The sequence below is a fragment of the Gopherus evgoodei genome, chromosome 6 (genome assembly GCF_007399415.2).
Source record: "Gopherus evgoodei ecotype Sinaloan lineage chromosome 6, rGopEvg1_v1.p, whole genome shotgun sequence".
Lineage (NCBI taxonomy): Eukaryota > Metazoa > Chordata > Testudines > Testudinidae > Gopherus > Gopherus evgoodei.
In genome coordinates this window covers 101,655,726-101,671,033 of record NC_044327.1, presented here as the reverse complement: position 1 = coordinate 101,671,033, position 15,308 = coordinate 101,655,726, and the positions used below count along the sequence as shown (strand labels likewise).

The 15,308-nt window shown below is 48.5% G+C and overlaps 1 protein-coding gene across 1 annotated transcript in view; it reads left to right on the top strand.

Annotated features, from left to right (window-relative positions):
* Positions 1–15,308, top strand: part of MTREX (Mtr4 exosome RNA helicase) — a 99,557-nt gene that overhangs the window by 56,641 nt on the left and 27,608 nt on the right. The gene's annotated exons all lie outside the window — the stretch shown is intronic.

Sequence of the window (15,308 nt, the reverse complement as noted above, 5' to 3'; positions counted from 1 at the left end):
CACTGGCAAAAGATGCATATTTTAACTAAATGTGTAGAAAGATGAAATGGAGGTATAAAAACCTGCATTTTTAGTTTTTTCACAGGCAAAAAAAAAAGTCTGCCCCTTTGCTAGAAAAGCTACAAAAGGCCCAGGCCTTTGTAAACTCTTGACACCGAAGGAGGAAAGAAAAAAGTTCTTGGTAGTTGGGAGCTAGGTGAAGATCTATCTTTTTATTTTAGCTGGTCCCCTGTTAACTGATGGAGTTATCTGTGGTGTCCTGTTTGAGTCTATCCTGGACACTGTGACAGTATATTGAATAATACCAGACCTTTTAAGCTACTCGAATTGGCTGCTGAGAGCCATGGTGCACTACAGCTCCATCCTAAGCAATCCATGGTCAGGAAAGAGACTTTGAGATGCATTCAAGATATAGATACTGTATTATTTAGCCTCACAACTGCCCGCTGAAGATAAATCTCTCCATTGTACAGATGAGTTATTGAAGCACAGAGAGGCTAAGTAACCTTGCCTAAGGTCACACAGGAGGCCTGGTGGAGCAGGGAATTGAATCTGGGTCTACGAATTGCTCGGCTAGTCCCTAACCACAGGAACATCCTCCTTTAATAGCTCACTGTAGAGTTTGATGGAGGAGGAGGAGGCAAGGAAAGAAGACATACCAAAAGGGCCAGATAGGCTTGGAAAATGTGGAGGGAAACACTGCCACAAGCTGCATGACCTCCCTAGAGGAGATTCTTGCAAACACTTTTCCACCATGTTGTTTGCAAATTTTCATCACATCTGCAATTCCTAAATTACTGTGAAGCAGTAAATGTTAGTTCCTCTTTGAATAGTGTCCCTGTGTGTGCTGCACTTTAGGTCTACATGAACATTCAGTTAGAGATTTTTCACAGCAACATGCATTCAGTCTTCACAAATGTTGTAGCTATCCTTATGCTCTATGCTGAGGCTACATAGGGTTGTGACAGACTGACCACCCTCAACCTGAGACGGAGCAGTTGGTAGTGGTTGCCTGTGCAGCTTCTCACCTTGTCAAGTTTTAGTTCTTGATATTAAATTTCTTTTATTCCAGTTTTATTCTTTGTAGCTCTTGTAGTTAGTGTTTACTTCGTTAGCTTTGAGAATTCTTTTCTCTCATTTGATCGAGGCTTTGCCTCCCCACCTCCCATTGTAGGGGGAGGTCCTCTCAAAGCTTAGTTTTTTGTTTTGTTTTGTTTGTTCTTTTTTCCCTGTGGGGTGTGCCTAAGTCCCTAGGCTTCAAACATTGCCTCGCTTGCTGGAATCCTTCCCAGTTAGTAATGACCAGTTGCACTGTATCCACTGCCTTGGGGACACGCACATGCCTTCAAAGTGCAAGATCTGCATGAACTTCAAGAGTCACTCCAAGAGGGACAAAAACAAAACTTAAGCTCCTCAGAATGGAATGTTCGCTTTGTCCAAACACCAACCTTCAAGCTCCCACAGTGCCCCATCAGTCTCAACAGTTGATTCGCTTTCTAGATCTTTGAAAGACAGACCTTTTGGGTGAAATGGAGAAAGCCTCATCCAAGAGGAGTGCTAGATATCCTCAGAGAGGCTGTATTTCTACAAGGCCTTCTTTACTGGAGACCCTGTACCCCTTAAAGGCTTCTGAGAAGGGTTCAAACGACCTCAGTACCAAGATGCCCTTCATGTTAAAGACACACAATACCCATCATTGGGTACACAAGTCCTTGGTACCATCAGAGCCTGATGAGGTGCTTCTGGGTCCCTGCAGTTGGCTTCAAAGAATTTGGTACCATCTGCCGCTATTTCTTTGGTACCAAGAGTGCCAGTACAGCCAGAGTTAGTGTCCTGTACACATCTTGGTACTGCAAGTTCTTCGAGTGATTGCTCATATCCATTCCAGTTAGGTGTGCGCGCCACGCGTGCACATTCGTCGGAAAACTTTTACCCTAGCAACTCAGTGGGCCGGCAGGTCGCCCCCTAGAGTGGCGCCATCATGGCGCTTGATATATACCCCTGCCGGCCCACCCGCTCCTCAGTTCCTTCTTACCGCCCGTGTCGGTCGTTGGAACAGTGGAGCGCGGCTTAGCTGACCTCCACTTCCCTAGCTACTCGTAGTTCTCGTATATAGTTATGCAGTTATAATCCTTTTATATATATATTTGTATACTTATACGTTTTTCTTTGCTAACATAGTTAGTTAGTAATTGTTAGCGGGGTTCAGGAAGTAGCCCCTTCCATGAACCTGGTGCCGGAGCCCATGCACGGCTCACCGGGTTTTAAAATGGGCTCGGCCTGCCAGAAGCCGATGCCGAAGGGAGATCCACACGGCTCCTGTTTGAAGTGCCTCAGGGAATCACACTTGACAGCTAAGTGCCCCATTTGCAAGGCTTTTAAGCCGAGAACAAAAAGGAGCGGGACTTTCACTTATCCCTCCACCTTGGGCGCCGAGCGATGATCAAGCGGCTGGCAGAAGCGCCTCCTCGGCACCGGACCTCGCCGGTACTGCCACGGCCTTTCGGCACCGGCCGTCGCCGGCACCGAAGTCGACTCGGCACCGCTCCCTTCCTCCGAGGTCGAGAGAGCCTACGATTCCTGCTGGTGCCTGACGGCTCCCCGGCACGCGCCGTGGTAGAGCTTACTGCTCCTGCTGCTTCCGTGCCAACTGCACCACAGCCAGAAAGCTCGTCTAAGTCGGATCGCCCAGCACCGACACCTGCTGAGGCACCAACGACGTCGGCACCGTCGATCCCGGTCCCACAAGGGCCGTAGAATCCGGTGCCTGACGGCTCCCCGGCACGCGCCATGGTTGAGCTACTGCTCCTGCTGCTTCCGTGCCAACGGCACCGCAGCCAGAGAGCTCGTCTAAGTCGGATCGCCCGGCACCGACACCTGCTGCGGCACCGACGACGTCGGCACCGTCGATTCCGGTCCCACAAAGGCCATAGAATCCGGTGCCTGACGGCTCCCCGGCACACGCCGTGGTTGAGCTACTGCTCCTGCTGCTTCCGTGCCAACGGCACCGCAGCCAGAGAGCTCGTCTAAGTCGGATCGCCCGGCACCGACACCTGCTGAGGCACCGACGACGTCGGCACCGTCGATCCCGGTCCCACAAAGGCCGTAGAATCCAGTGCCTGACGGCTCCCCGGCACGCACTGTGGTTGAGCTACTGCTCCTGCTGCTTCCGTGCCAACGGCACCGCAGCCAGAGGGCTCGTCTAAGTCGGATCGCCCGGCACCGACACCTGCTGCGGCACCGACGACGTCGGCACCGTCGATTCCGGTCCCACAAGGGCCATAGAATCCGGTGCCTGACGGCTCCCCGGCACACGCCGTGGTTGAGCTACTGCTCCTGCTGCTTCCGTGCCAACGGCACCGCAGCCGGAGAGCTCGTCTAAGTCGGATTGCCCGGCACCGACACCTCGGAGGCACCGACAACGTCGGCACCGTCGATTCCAGTCCCACAAGGGCCGTCGAATCCGGTGCCTGACGGCTCCCCGGCACGCGCCGTGGTTGAGCTTATTGCTCCTGCTGCTTCCGTGCCGACGGCACCGTAGCCAGACAGCTCATCTAACTCGGATCACCCGGCACCGACACCTACCGAAGCTCTGACGACCTCGGTACCGTCGATCCCGGTCCCACGAGGGCCGTCGAATCAGGTGCCTGACAGCTCCCCAGTATGCACTGTGGTTGAGCCTGCTGTTCCCTCCACGCCGGAGACATTACCAGCAGCGAGGGATCTCATTGCCATGACAGAGTCGATGCTGCCTGACCCCGGCACCGCTGGTGCGGGTAATACAGTCTCTTCATGTGACCGTCCTCTGTCAGCACAGCAGAGCGGCACCGTTCATGATCATGGTCCCGCAGACACTCCAGGTCCTGTCGGCACGCCCGACACCACTTACAGTCCCGGTGCTGTTTTCCTCATCGGTACTGGTCGCACTCGCTGCACCGGTCGGTATCCCGTTCGCCGAGCCGCTATCGGCACCGTTCCGACTCCCGGCACCGCGACAGGTACCTTGACTCCTGTAGCCTCTCCCCGAGCCTCGAGATCTCGGTCGACCTCCCGGCACCGTTCTGGTTGCGGGTCTGGATCTCGTTCCAGGTACCGATGCGCCTCCCGGTGCCGGTCCCCGGTGCCGAGTTGGGCAAGGTCCGATAGAGTCAGAGACTCTGCCTGTGCCTTCTTTTAGTACCTCCATGGTCATCCGGACACGCATCCGTGTCATCCCACATGCGCAGATCTTATGCTCAGGACCACGATTCTGATATGATGGCCAGCGGGCGCCAGCCCCGAAACCGAAAGAGGCTTGGCGAATGAACCTGCTTGGCCGCCAGGTGTACTCTGCAGAGGCCCTGCAGCTCTGGGTAGCAAAGCAACAAGCCTTGCTTAGCTGCGATAATTGTAGCACCTGGGTGAAGGTAGTTTAGTTTATGGAGTTTCTCCCTCAAAACTCCCGCCAAGAGTTCGCTGCCGTCTTGGAGGACGGGGGGAAAAAGGTACCCAGAGCATCCCTCCAGGCCTCGTTGGACGCAGCAGACTCTGCAGCCAGGACTCTGGCCTTTGGTGTCGCCATGAGGTGCATCTCATGGCTTCAGGTTTCAAACCTCCGGCCAGAGCTGCAGTATGCCATTCAGGATTTACCCTTTGTTGGTACAGGCCTCTTCGCGGCAAGGACAGCCCCAGGCTGCGAAGCCTGATGGACAATAAGGTCCTAATGCGCTCTCTCAGCATGCATATGCCAGCGACCAAGCGCAGGCCTTTTCTGTCCCCAGCTGCCATACTCTGTGCCTAGCCAGAGACAGGACTTTGGCAAACGGCGAGGCCAAGGTGGTCGCAGACAAACGTCAGGACCCCTAAAGAGCCAAGGTCAAGGTCCCTCGCAATTACCACTGGGACCAAAGACGAACCTTCCAAGGTGCGCCTGCGGGCGGTGTACCAGTCACAGGCCGGGATCCCAATCCCGCTTTCTCCTGGCGTGGCCCCAGTTAATTTCAGATCGCTGGGTCCTGCACACGGTGGAGCATAGGTACCACCTCTAATTTGTTCCAGCCCTGTCCCCCTTCAGCGGACGAAAGGGGCAAGGGGTTTTACCCCCATTATGCCCTAGTCCCCCACTCGAACGCAGGTCTCAGACCTTCCTAGTCCTGCACGGACTCAACCGGTTTAGGATAAGGTTGAAGTTCCGCACGGTATCCCTGGGAACCATTATTCCATCCTTGCCTCCTGGGGACTACTATGCCGCCCTGGATATGAAGGACGCGTACTTTTGCAACGCCATCTTCCCTCCGCACAGGAGATACCTCCGCTTTCTAGCCAACTGTCAGTACTTCTGGTTTACGGCCATAGTCGCCGCCTACCTTCGCTGATGTCGGATATGCGTTTTTCTGTATCTGGATGATTCGCTTATCAGAGGAGACTCTGAGACACAAACCACTAAGCGCGTGGGCATCGTCACGGTCTTATTCACAGGTCAAGGCCTGATGATTACTATAGAGCAATCCACTCTGGTTCCCACGCAGAGGTTGGACTTCCTAGGGGCTATCCTGGTCTCCTACCTAACCGGAGCCTGCTTATCACAACTGCGGTTTTGGGCGATGGCAACAATCATCTGAGGTCTGCAGGCTTTCCCAACGACCTCGGCTCGTACTTGTCTCAGTCTCCTGAGTCCATGGTTGCCCGCAAGTTTGTAACCAAACACGCCAAGCTCCGCCTCCGTCCTCTCCAAGTCCGGCTCACCTCGGCATACCACCCCGACAGGGAGCCGATGGTCATGGTAGTCACCTCTGAGCTTAAGGCCTTTGGTCTTCTCGGGGGCTGGCATTCCACATCAATGCCCCAAAAATGAGAGTAGTCCGCCTGGCGTGCCAGGGGTTCCAGCGGCAGCTGCGAGGCCGTTGTATCTCGGTGTTTACAGCCAACACAATGGCCATGTGCTTCATGAATATCCAGGGAGGGACATGGTCCTCCCCCCTCTTTTTGTCAGGAGGCCATCCATTTCCGGGACTTTTGCATGGCCCACTCGATGGAGCTGGTGACGTCCTTTCTCCCAGGCGTTCGGAACGTCTTGGCGCTTTGACTCAGCAGGTCTTTCCTGTCTTATGAGTGATCACTCTGCCCCTTGTGAGGCGTTCTGCTTTCCAGAAGTGGAGATGTTTCCTCACATAGACCTGTTCGCTCACCGCGAGAGCAGAAAATGCCAGATGTTCTACTCCTTCCAAGGTCTCTCCTCGGGATCGATCTTGGACGCATTCCTGGTGCCGGGGAAAGGCCAACTTCGTTATGCCTTCCCACTGTTCCCACTGGTTCATTAGGTCCTGCTCAAACTCCGCAGGGGCAGAGCGCGCATCATCATGATCACTCCAGAGTGGTCCAGGCAGCACTGATATACCACGTTGCTCGGCCTGTCAATAACAGACCCAATTACCCTGCCACCCCACCCAGACCTCATCACTCAGGGCAACGACAGGCTTCGTCACTCGGACCTGCAGCCTCTTCGCCTCACGGTGTGGCTGCTGCGTAACTGAGCCGGGGTGACAGGAAGCCTTCCACCTGGTCAACGTACCGGGCCAGGTGGAAGCGTTCTTCTACAGCTGCAATACGCTCGATCTTGCTCCTGCTGAGGTCTCGATCCCCTCTATTTGGCCTGCCTCTGGCCTTCAGCGGCAGGACCTGGCGGTATCATCGCTGAGGATACACTCAGCAGCCATCTCTACCTTTCAGCCAGGCTAAGGTGGACGTTCCGTGTTCTCACGCTCTATGGGTTCGAGGTCCCTCAAGGGCTTGGAGCGCTTGCACCCTCGGGTGCGCCGCCCAGCCCCAACCTGGGACCTCAACCTAGTTTTAACCAGACTTATGTCTCCCCCACTCGAGCCGTCCACGACTGGCCCTCTGCTATACTTGTCTTGGACGACATCTTTCCTCGTAGCTGTTACATCGGCCAGACGGGTCTCCGAGCTCAGAGCTCTTACGGTGGTTCCGCCGTACACTAGGTTTCACAGAGACAAGGTGCAGTTATGACCGCACCCGGCTTTCCTCCCTAAGGTGGTTTCGGCCTTTCATGTTACCCACAGCTCAACGCAATGGGCACAACCATTGCACTCCTTGAACATCTGTGGAGTGCTCGCATTTATATTGCGCTGACAGAACCATTTCGTAAGGTGCCCCAGCTCTGTCACGGTAGCGGGCCAAAGGGAGGGCTTGCTTGTTTTCCTCTCAGAGGATCTCCTCTTGGGTGATGGCGTACATCCGCACTTGTTATGATTTGGCTCATATTTCCCCAAGCCACATCATCGTACACTCTACCAGGGCTCAGGCTTCATCTGCCGCCTTGCTGGCTCGTGTTCCTACCCACGAGATCTGTCGCGCAGCTCCATTGGTCCTCGGTCCATACCTTTGCTTCACAGTATGCCCTGGTTCAACAGTCAAGAGAGGCTGTAGCCTCTGGCTCAGCGGTTTTCATTCTGCCACATTTCACTCCGACCCCACCGCCTACGTAAGGCTTGGGATTCACCTAACTGGAATGGATATGAGCAATCACTCGAAGAAGAAAAGACGGTTACTCACCTTTGTAATTGTTGTTCTTCGAGATGTGTTGCTCATATCCATTCCACACCCGCCCTCCTTCCCCACTGTCGGAGTAGCCGGCAAGAAGGAACTGAGGAGCGGGTGGGCCGGCAGGGGTATATATCAAGCGCCATGATGGCGCCACTCTAGGGGGCGACCTGCCGGCCCACTGAGTTGCTAGGGTAAAAGTTTTCCGACGAATGTGCACGCGCGGCGCGCACACCTAACTGGAATGGATATGAGCAACACATCTCGAAGAACAACAGTTACAAAGGTGAGTAACCGTCTTTTTCAACATCCAGGACTCAAGAGTCTGCACAGATGCTTCCTCATCAGCTACTGGGTGATACTTCACAGACTAATGTATCCTCATCCTCCCCAGATGAGGCTGTGATACCCTCACCAACTTAGTGAATGACATCAAGCGATTCCAGGATTTGATGAAGAGAGTAGTAGACACTCTCCAGATTCCATTAGAAGTAGTTCAAGAGACCCAATGTAAATTGATACTTTATCATCAGCGCAGATAGCTTTCCCATAAATAAGGAACTATTAGAACTTGTCAGATGATCTGACAGACTCCTTCTACTGCCCTTGCATGCTCCCTGCCCCAACTCTCCCTATCCTCAACAGCTAAAAGAGCAGGTAAAAAATATTGTGTCCCAGCTAGGGGTTCAGAATTCTTACATTCTCATCCTGTCTCTAGTTCACTGGTCGTGGATGCAGTGAGCGAATGTAATAGGGAACACCATTCAAACATGACTCCACATTATAAAGACCACAAGTGCTTAGACCTTTTTGGTTACCAAAGTTATTTGTCTTCAGCTCTGGAATGCTGGATTGCTAATTGTCAGGTGACTCTGGCAAAAATATACTCCTGGGGGAATTCTGTGGCAAAAAAAAAAAAATTCTGTGCACAGTATTTTAAAATTCTACAAATTTTATTTGTCAAAATAACACTGTACCAGTTTCAGTTATTTTGGTAATTTATTTCAAAATACCTGTCAGCAGCAATGCAGAGAGAGAGAGAGACACACACACACACATACACACACACACACATTCTCCCAGGAGTACAGAATTAAAGAAACCCTTATGACAATCCAGTTTGTGTTTCTCTGTCCCTCTTTCCCCACTCTGCCCTTGAGCCTAGCTGGGGGGCCAGAAACCCACACTCCTTATCTCCTGGAGCCCAGCTGCAGGAAGTCTTCTCCACCAGCCCAGATGCTCACAGCCCAGGGACCCAGAGGGACTAACAGCCTGATGCTGAGTCCCGGGCTTGTGTGGAGTTTCCTGCACGCTGCCTCCTTCCTTCAGGACATGCCGGGAACTGCAGCAGCAGGGAACCCTCCGGCTCTCTCGCCCTCCCCTCAGCAGTGTCTTCTATGTGCAAGCTGGGCTTTGCTGAGTCCAGCAGACCCTAGTGACAGCCAGAAACTCTGCAGCCCATTTCTGGGGTGGGGGTAGGGAGGGAATTCTGTGCAGAACATCAGCACAGTAGAAGAACTTCCCTTTGATGGTTTGAAATTGTTTAGTGACTCCAGAGATGATGCACTACAGAACACAGATGTGTTCTCTGAGAGACTCGGGTGCGGGTCTTTATTCTTTGGGCATATATAAGCCTGTGAATAAGAAGAAATTTGGTTGGTCTCCGACAGCACAAAGATCACATACATTCCATTTCTCCATGTACTGCAGGTCGTTGGAGCCACCTAAGAAAAAACCCAGGTTGCAGGAGGGAAAGTTCTCAACTGTTACTGCTACCCTGACACAGCAGTCATTGTCTACAAAATGTTTTTGATGCAGTGGTTAAGGTGCATGAATGCTGCTTTGATCCAGATGTGATATGCTGCACCGTCCTGTCTCCCACCTTTTGGAATTCTCTCTCACTTTCACACTTCATGGGGGCAAATTACCTCCAACAGGTTTTGGAGGGTATAGTGTTGGGTATTCCATCCACTTCCACTGTGCTTTCCCCTCCCTTTTCAGGGACTCTTCTCACAAACCTCTTCAAAAACAAGATGTTCTATCCCTTATTTGCATAGGAGCCATTGAACCAGTTCCCACTGAGTACAGGGGAAGAAGATTTAATTCAGATACTTATTGGTTCCTAAAAGGAAGGGAGGGTGGAGACTGATTCTAGATCTAAGGATGCTGAATACCTTTGTCAAGATACAGAAATTCAAGATGGTGACACTTGCAGCTATCATTTGATCTCTTCAGGATGTGTCCTTTCATATCAGGATACACCCTTTTCCAGGAGGTTCCTAAACTCCATGATAGATCAGGAACATTACTAAGATCGAGTCCTTCCCTTTAGACTGTCTACTGCCCCGCAGGGGGGTCACGAAAGTTTGTGTGCTATTTGCTGCACAGCAACTGGAGGTGTATGAAGTTCTGTTCAAGAGGAAGTCTGGGTCATCCTTCTGTAGGACATCTTTCTCTTCTCATAGTCTATTTTACACCTTCTCATAGGGGTCTACTTTACACCTTTCCCCCAAAGCCGCCCACTCAGGGCTTCAAACAAAATCAGAGGAAACAAGGCCTGTCATCGTGACTGCACCAACTTGGCCAAGACAAGTGTGATTCCTTTGCCTCTCCTCCCATCTAGCTGTCAATGTTCAGTGAATGCCCAGTCTTCTCAGTCAAGACTCAGGGACCATTCTTCATTCCATCCTGAACTCTCTATAGCTCAAGGCTTGATACTTAAATAGCTCTTAGGGTTAGAACTCTCCTGTTCAGGAGAGGTTCAAGAAATCCTGCCTATTAGTAGCAAAAATTCCACCAGAAGGACCTACTTTCAGACATGGAAAAGCTTTCATCACTAGTGTACCTGCTGTCACCTTACTCCTGCTGTTTCCTCCATCTTGGAGGTTCTGGAATATCTTCTCCCTCTGAAGAAAGGAAATTTTTCTTATGAATTCCATTGCATTTAATCTAGCAGCCATAAGTGTTTCATTCTCTGGTGGAGGGTTTCTCTGAATATGCTTGTCCTGCAACTTCTAGATTCATCAAAAGATTAGCAGATCGCTTCCCAAATGTTAGATACCCCTCACCTTCTGTTGCTTAAAACTTAGTTCTCAACATTCAGATGAAGCTTTCATTTCAACCGCTACCTAACTGCTTGCTTCTGAACTCTCCTACTTAGTGGCTATTACCTCTGCCTGAAGAATTGGAGATCTAGCAGCTTTCATGGCTGGTTCTCCTTCTCTACACTGTTTTTCAGAGAAAAGGAATCTCCATGAACACATCTGTTTCTTTCACAAAGTTGTATCAGATTTTGACATAAACCAGTCCATTCATCTTCAGTTTTCTATCCTGCACCCGATCTGCCTAGGAAGAAAGCTGCCCTTCACGCTTTGGATGTTAGGAGAGGGCTGACCTATTTCTTGGACAGGACTAGACCTTTTCTGAGCCTCCAGGACACTTTTTTTTTTGTTTCTATTGTGGACGGGGCTAAAGGAGTTCCCAGTGTTTGCGCAGAGACTTTTTAAGTGGATTTCTGGATGTATTCTCTCTTGGTATACAGCTGCTAATATACAATGCCTAGCATTATAGCCCACTCTGCCAAATCTAAGTCTGTTTATTGCCTTGTTGAGGAATGTTCCTACTGTAGAGATTTGCAAGGCTGCTACATGGGCGTCAGTCCACACCTTCTTGAGACACTATGCCATGGCTGCTGATTCTCGGGCAGATGATGCCTTTGGTTCTGCAGTTTAGAGTCAGTCCTACATCAAGCTCTGACACTCCTACTGCCTTCAGATGATACTGCTTGGCAGTCACCTCTAGAGGAGCACCCACAGGGACGCTACTCAAAAGAGAGGTTACTTAGCTTGTACAGTAACTGGAGTTCTTTGAGATGTCCCTATGGTTTTCACTACCTACCCTCCTTTCCCTCTGCTTTGGAGCCTCATTTTCTTAGGGCTTTGTAGCGGAGACGAATCCGAGGGCAGTCCATCTATCTCCATTCCATATATCCATAGTACAGGGCACAGGATAGCTAGGCATGTGCACAGAATGAGCACTGCTATCGAGAATCTCCAATTAAAGGCGCATAGAGCATATGCCCACCTCAAGTGGAGCCCCCTTAGGGACAGGCATCTCAGAGAACTCCAGTTACTGTACAAGGTAAGTAACCTCTTTGGAAATCTCTTTTTGCAGCTGGTGTTTGCACAGCTCGGTCTTACATTTTGACCTTCATTTCAGAAACTTTTGACACTGAGATATTTCTAATCTTTGCATTCAAAATAGGTTTAAAAAGATTTTCTGTAGCTGAGTATAGGAATGGCCATATAACACAGAGATTCTGTAATTATGGTGGGTGAGTACAAGGGTCCAACTACTGTACTTATATGGAAGATTCTCTCTTTGCACAGCACAATGTGGTCTCAGTTGTGACTGAGGCCTTTCGGTGCTACTAAATAGGAATATTTAATAGTAGAGAAAAGACAGCAGATGTGGATGCAGAAACAAAACTTTTTGCAGAGCTTTTATTTTGTCCTTTTGAATGTTGCTTTTTCTATTTTTCTTTTTTTTTATTCCATTCTCATTCAAGTTAAGAAAGTGGACTGGAAAATAGCCTTTGTACACTGAAGTGCTGTTTCTTAAACTGCTTTCTTATGAACCATTTGATGAGCAGTAAAACAGATTCCCATATATATGTGAAGCCTCCTATTTTGCCCATCTCAATCTTTTACAAGCCTTTTAGGTTTTAATATTACTATTGAAATAATGATCTGTACTGGAAAGGGTAATTCCACTTGGAACAGCAACTTTTAGTTGAGCCATTGTGACAGTTGCTAAATTTTTCCTTCAGAGTGCAGCGGAAAGTATAACAGATACTGAAAATTATGGAATAGACTTAGAACTATGCCACTTCTAGCATTCATATGCAAAAGCTAGTTTCTTTGAGGATTTCTTTAAATCTGTGGGCCAATGCAAGACAAATGATCTTCTAAAAGTAGATAATTAACAGCTGCTTTAATACACATAATAGTGAAAACCACTGTGCCTCTTGTCTTATGAGTTTGTCCTGGAATATAGATGTTGATGATATAATAGTTTTCACAGATTTGTCATTTTAATATATACTCAGTTTCTTCAACAATATTTTCTTTAACTTTTGTTCTAACTCCTTTCTCCACTTGTATCATGGAACTGTTCCAGCTGAATTCTTTTCTATTTGTTTCCACAGTAATATCCTTGGTGAATACCATTAATACTACTAGTTTCTTCAGTAGTCAGCTTTCTCCCTGTGTGAAAGTTGACTAATGTTCTTTCTCTAGTGAAGTATTGTGTTAGAGTTAATGTACTTCATTAGTGAATATAGAGACTCTATGCCAAATCCTAAAACAAAGATTTGGGGAATGGGTTGAATTGAGAAACTTATTTGATCATTGTTACCCCCTTATGATTTTGGCTTCTATGTGATTTCCTGTGGAGGAAGGGAATCTTGGAGGTCTGACATAAAATGTAAAGATTCCGTCATACAAACACAAATCTCTGACATGTCTTTTTTGACCTGAAAAGCTGAAACTTTCCTTCCAAACTGAACTTGGTTCTTGACTGTCTCCATTACAGAAACATTTTATTTCTATTACACTTTCCTTCCCACATCTAACTCATGGAATCGTTTTCATGGCACTTCATAGACATTCCAAGTAGCACGTTGTTATACTCAGCCACTGAGAACTTTTGGGAAACTTATAAAATGTCATGCTGATGAAATATGAATTTTATAATAGGATTATAGCAAAATAGCTATAAAGAGTATACTATTATTAATTTATCAAATTGAGGTGAAAATTAAGCATCTGACTTATTTAATTATACTAGACACCTTCTAGTATAATTAGTCAGGTTGTTAATTAGCTATCAGTTTTCTGATTTCATATTCACTTCGCAATCATATCAGTATAACTTCAGATGAAAGTGTTTCCATTAAAAATCAAAGTTCAAATTATTCTTGCTCAAATGATCTTTTTGCTGAATTACTATATCAAGAAGAATTTGTCTCAAATTGTGCATGCCATGTGCTGTATTATATAAATATATAGCAGACTGTAAAAATTTGCTCATAAAATCAAAGAGTAGTTATTTTTGGTTAAGAAGCTTTATTTCTAATACACTGTGCAATGCCTACATATTGCCGTATGTCAGTGGTCTCAAACTTTTGTACTGGTAACTCCTTTCACATAGCAAGCCTCTGAGTGTGACCCTTCCCCCCACCCTTATAAATTAAAAACACTTTAAAAAATATATTTAACGCCATTATAAATGCAGGAGGCAAAGTAGGGTTTGGGAGGCTGACAGCTCGCAGTGCCCCATATAATAACCTCATGACTCCATGAGGGGTCTCGATCCCTAGTTTGAGAACCCCTGCCGTATGTGAAAGGGATTGCTCACTGCGGGTATCACCCAGTGGTCAGGTAGGGCATAGCAGGCCCTCGTTCTTTTCTTGGCATCCCTGTTGACAGCCATTCTGGTTTGATAGTGGTCTGTCTGTTCTGTGACTCAGCCCTCTGACCTGGTCATGTATTTTTATTTCCTCCTCTTTCAGAATATATAAAGAATCCAGCAACAGGGTAGCCCTCTGGGTTAAGCAGGGATCTCTGAGTCTCCCCTTGGGTTGAGGACTTGACTCTTCAGTCCTCAGGGCCTTCTCTCCCATAGACTCCCCATATCAGGGGTCAGCTTCAGCCTTTGACACCCCTAGGAGTTAGTAGGGGAACCCAAGCCCACCCTTTCCACTGGGTTCTGAGCCAAGACCCAGTGTAAGCAGCTGAGTCCTGCACTACTGAAGTGCTATACAGCTGCCGCCCTGGATCACTTCCTATCCATCCCCTCTTTCCCAACAAGTAAAGACAAGACATTAAATAACTGGAAATCAGAGATAAAGTCTCAGACCTTCTGAGAATCCCAAATTTCTTCCCTTTGGGTTTGGCCACATCACTGTAGTCAGACCTTGGGCAGCAAGAGCTCAGAGTGTAGGTCAGTTCACCTCCACTATCTGCTGCGTATTGATCTGTCCTGCCCTCCTTATGAACTCCCGCTCTAAGCAATGCATACTTTGTAGGTGTGGTGTGGTGGGGCTGCCTGTATCCAGAGCAGCTGCTTAATCCCTTTTTTACTGATGTGGAGTTTGTATACCTGTCACACTGTTGTTATAGTCCACACTATCATTTGGTATTTGGAGACTCCTGATAGCACGCAGAGCAGGGTGGGTTTCAAACTTTTGTCTTGATAACATTGTCAGTGCCGTCAACTAAAATGTAATCTCTCCCTTACACCTTCTTAGTTCTCCCTATCTCAAAAGGCTACATTTAGAATACACCTTTATGGTATATAAAGATTGATTGATTGAACAAATCCTGCATCTTGACAGGGAGTTAGACTGTATGACCCTTGCGATCCCTTCCAGACTGATGATTTGAGCCCTTTTCAACAAGTTATGCCACGATCTGAGGGGTTTACAAAAAAAAAACAAACCTGAATATCATCTATCCAGGAATCTGTAAAAGCAGCAAAGAATCCTGTGGCACCTTATAGACTAACAGACATTTTGGAGCATGAGCTTTCGTGGGTGAATACCCACTTGGTCTGTTGCATCTGACGAAGTGGGTATTCACCACGAAAGCTCATGCTCCAAAACGTCTGTTAGTCTATAAAGTGCCACAGGATTCTTTGCTGCTTTTACAGATCCAGACTAACACGGCTACCCCTCTGATACACGTATCCAGGAATCTGAATTTCAGATC